Here is a 4,989-nt window from a genome sequence, read left to right on the forward strand (position 1 = left end):
ACGTATTGACTCAAAGTGTTATCTCGAGAGGGGGTGGGGGGGGGGCTGAAAGTTTGTTTGTAATTAAGCACAAAGCTACACAACGGGTATCGAAACCCAGCATGGTAAGTCCGCAGACATACCTCTGTGCCACTGGGGGGCGGGCTGAAAGAGGAGGAAAATTCAAGAGACGTTTTCCCTGGTAGCCCCAGGTTTATCAAATGTCGAAATTAGAATGGTACTTTCTTGTTCATGAGAATAGTTTTCCCTGTACATGAGACGCACGTGCTGATTGACTGTCTCAGGAGGGAAGAGGAGGGGGTAAAGATGATGACGTCATGGTTCTACAAAGCGTCACCAGAGGGCAAGTTGTCATGTCACCATAACACAAGATGATGGAAGTTGTCTACTACCAGATATCGTGTTGTCAGGCGTGACATCACAATTCGAGTGTTATCCAACAGAGAGCATGTTGCTAGGACACGAGGTGGCACCAGAGGGTACGTTGGTATGATGAGCACGAAGATAGTTATGACATTAAATGACCTAACATTATGTTTATAGTATTGCTTTATAGATAAAACATTAAATCTGCTATTTTAACCTCATCAACTTTATAAATCTTTCTAATATATTGCATACATCTTATAAAGGCAGACGTTGTTTCTATAGGCAGATAGGGCTGCATGCGGATTTCAACTTATGTTTATAGTTTTCATTTATATATTTAATTGCATTACATGTGTTGCTATAGGTAGACAGGAGATATGGGACTCAGTGAACTCTCCTATTGTAGGAAGCACTACACCACCACCACAACAAGACGCCATCAGATGTGATCACATCTCTGGTAGAACCACTACATCTCAAAGGCAAAAAAGAGCTTTTTGGAATGAGGTCTGTCTCAAATTTATCCAAGGCCTATGAAGGTAAAGGCAGAACAGGATCCTGAACAACTTCAGTCCAGAAGACTGTGAAGATGGCCATCCAGAAGATCCAGTCATCTTGTTGACCAGCTTCAGTCGTTAATAAGGAAGCCTCTATGTTAAGGGCAATAATCTTCATAGTCATTCTCACCAAAGTCTACAAGCAAAGATACTCTAGGAGCCATCTTAGAAAACAGCAAGGATGGAATTGGCAACCAAACTACCAAAATACCAGTCTTCAGGTATTATCAAGAAATGGTTGTCAACTGGACAGGGGCATGAGTCCTGTACAACAGAGATGAAGGTTGGCTGAGACGATATGAGAAGGTGGTGTGGTACTTGTGGTTCAGACTTGCTGACACTGAAAGAGCCCTCAGAAAAGCTCAGGATTATCTGAAGGCGTCAATGACAGTCAACCACAAGACAACTATAACTCTAGAGAATCTGCTGGTGGGGTTGAGGTGAGTGAGAGTGACTGTGAGGTAAATTTAAATCTTGTATATAATTATTGTAACATATTATGTACAGGTATATGTATGTATGTGTTTTTGTATTTACATTTGAGAGAGTCCTCTGTCTTACACACTCACAAGTAGATGTAAGAGACATGAGACCTAACAAACAGTTTTGAATTTTTAGTTTTGTAATAATGATATCCTAAATCTTTCACACATGTGAGTATGTGTGGAAGGGAGAGAGAAGTAAATGATATTTGTAATGTGCATTCATTTTGAATGTATATTTCTTTTTTCCTTAGATTTATGTATATCATACATATATGTTTAAAGTGTCATCACTCACTTGCTCACATGAGTGAGAGATGGTTAGTTGTTTGTGTATTATATTCAGTTTAATATTATTGTATTACTTATGTTTTTATTTATATTGTATGAAGGGTTTTCGTGATTGCAGTATTATATTATGCTTTATTGCGATATGCATACGAGGAAAGCCGAAAGGAGACTTTTGTTACTTTTTTTTATTTCTGCATCACATGTACATTATTATAAACATCGGTATTTTGTTGTTATTCGTGTGACGTGCTAATATTTAATTTTTGTTAAAGGTGTTTTTTTTTAAGTTAGCACAAAGCTACACAATGGTCTATCTGTGCTCTGCCCACCACGGGTATCGTAACCCGGTTTCTAGGGTTTTAAGTCCGCAGACATACCGCTGTGCCACTGGGCGATTTGTTAAAGGTAAATTGTAATATGCTTCTCTTCATTATTAATGGGTTTTTAATGGTTTTTTTCCTTGTTTATGCATTCAAACTTCTATTTTTAGGCTTGTGATTAATTTTGTTGGTTTTTCTAATCTTAAAGTTGACAGTGTATCTCTAAATAAGAAAAAGGAACTAAAAAAAATACACTGTCCATTTTCATTTTTCGTGATTTTAAGTGTGTACTTGCACGTTGTTTTATTTTACATTTCATTCATTGAAGGATATTTTTATGTATATACCTTCATTAAAAGGCTTTTCTTTTCCTGTTGTTGTTTTTAGATATTAAGCTATTTCATAAAGCTTAAAAGTAAAGGAGATTTAATTTGTGATTTATAATCTAGATATTTCTTTTAATATTTTTAAATTAAAAGATGATTTTACTTTTAATGTGTCTGGTTGTATATCATATTTAATTTCAAAATTAAAGTTCAAATATTGTATCTTTATTACGTATTAATGTAATTCATTGTTGAATGTTGTTGTTTATTGTAGTTATTTGTTAAATAATTGTGTCGTTTATGTGACGTGTACGTGTTTTAGGAACAATGGAAAGTTAATGTGCTCCTTGGCCATGGCACGAATTTAAAGGTTATTGATTTTAAAGTTAACTTTAATTTTACGCTTGAGGGAAAGCCTTAATTAGAGAAAGGGTTAAATATGTGAAATGCTGGTATATTATATATTTTCTACTTGCCTTGAGATTGCCTTGTTTTAAATACTTTGTTTCTTTGTTTTCCATAGTCGATGATGTCTTTTCTACCCGAAGGGATATTGCAGCAACACATAACATCTCAGTTGAAGAGATTGGTCATTTTTATATTTTCTGCTGGCCGAATTAATAATGTATTTGTGTTACAATTGACCAATGCTATGGAAGAAAAAAGGGTCAAGAGGTGACGCTGTCAACTGAACAAAGAAACTGAAGCACACTTTCTTGGTTTGGTTCTACAAGGAGATCAACAAATAAAAACACTGTTTGGAGATCATTGTGTTTAATCAAACTCTATAGAGATCAATTCCGAGAGAGGAAAAGCTGCTGGACTAAATATAACCTAGTAAATGTCTTGACTGTGATCCAATCTGCATAAGTATGTATACTTTGCTTCTTTTCATTGTAGAAATAAAGAACTTAATTCATTTCATTACATTTGTCCAGTTTCCTCATTTCATATTCACTAAGAAACTAAGTCCACATATCTGATACTTGTAGGTAAATTAGTTCTTCTGAACATACCACAAAGTTTTAATGACGCCCAGAAGCTAACCTTTCTATTCTAGAAACTCAGCAACTAAGTCCACATATCTGATACTTGTAGGTAAATTAGTTCTTCTGAACAAAGTTTTAATGACGCCCAGAAGCTAACCTTTCTATTCTAGAAACTCAGCAACTAAGTCCACATATCTGATACTTGTAGGTAAATTAGTTCTTCTGAACAAAGTTTTAATGACGCCCAGAAGCTAACCTTTCTATTCTAGAAACTCAGCATACGTCTGCATAGTCAGCTGAATAAGCTTAGCTAAGATTACAGTCAGTTAAAGTTCTTTTTTACTTTATTTCATTTTATTATTTTCACACTTAAGCCTTAATTGTATCAGCTTCTGTAAGTACTCAGATAAATATGACATCTTAAACTTGTGGAAAATGTATGTCTGTATTTTATTGATTTAACGTACATTTTGTCCTATGTTAAACTTTATATTATCAAACTGTTCTTTGCAAGATTATCTCAGATTATTTTGAACTCGTTTTTAACACTATGGTGTACATTTTATACACAAATAAATCACAATGTACATACTTCATCCAAACATTCCATCTTGGAGGAACAATGTCGTAATACCGAGCGCTTCATTTTCGGAAAAAAAAAAAATTGAAATAAGTAAATATGCAACTTATTCAATTCATGCACTTGAGTATAGGAACATTCGATACTTTCTGATTTTACTTCAGAATATTCTCGTAGAAATAAAGATTTTCCGCTTGGTGTGTAGCTTCAATTCCACAAAATATGTATGGAGGAAACACGGTAAACTGCCACTGCCATCAGGGTTACATGTTATGTATAGTTACACTCTTTTCCTCAGACAATTTCGGTTTCTGACTTAGTTTAAAACATCAGACCTTTTGTTCAGTAGCACAATAGGTTAAGAAACGTAGTACAGGAAAATAGAATAAATAAGTATACGTTAGAATATGACCTCTTTTGTACTGGCATATGATCTAATGTTGAGCTGCACTAAACATAAATTATAGTCATAAATTTTCAAATTTCACTTGTTCATCACAGAACAATTAAAAAATGTACTAGCTCTATACGCGTTTATGGTGAAAAATACTTTGAAAATAAATAAATAGACTTAAATAAAACGCCGAGCTGAAAGCCTATTACTGTAGTAAGTACACTATAGGACAGAATGTAAAATAATCCCAGCTATATTTAAAAAGATATTGATTTATTATAAAATTCATTTTAGTGATTTCAAAACTCACATTAAACATTTGCTGAAGCATTTCCCTGTTTGTCTTCCTAAAGTCTGAGCCAAGCCATTTAAGTACTTCATCATAATGAAATACTATCCTAATTCTGAAATGCTCAAGTTAAAATATTTATTAAGCAAAAACAAAAAATATACGTGTTTGTAAAATATGATATTATAATTTCAAATTTAAATCATTCTGATGGTAAACAGTTTTTGTAATCACGAAAAGCATAACCAAGTTTTATAATAATTAAAGTCGATTTGATATTCAAAATCGTAAGAATGAATAATTAACGCTGATTATCTATTTATCCAAATAAGAAAACCGTCAACCTGTAGTTAATCGTGGGATATTCTACATGTGATTAAACAATTTAAGAT

General features: G+C 33.6%; 1 long non-coding RNA gene across 1 annotated transcript; it reads left to right on the forward strand.

Moving 5' to 3' along the window:
* The first annotated feature begins 162 nt into the window (after positions 1–162).
* Positions 163–3,269, forward strand: LOC111089934. The gene is made up of 2 exons (XR_002614073.1): positions 163–1,366; positions 2,869–3,269. It is a non-coding gene; the product is annotated as an uncharacterized LOC111089934 (long non-coding RNA).
* The last annotated feature ends 1,720 nt before the right edge of the window (positions 3,270–4,989 follow it).

This window comes from Limulus polyphemus, unplaced genomic scaffold (genome assembly GCF_000517525.1).
Source record: "Limulus polyphemus unplaced genomic scaffold, Limulus_polyphemus-2.1.2 Scaffold7929, whole genome shotgun sequence".
In the NCBI taxonomy this organism is placed as follows: domain Eukaryota; kingdom Metazoa; phylum Arthropoda; class Merostomata; order Xiphosura; family Limulidae; genus Limulus; species Limulus polyphemus.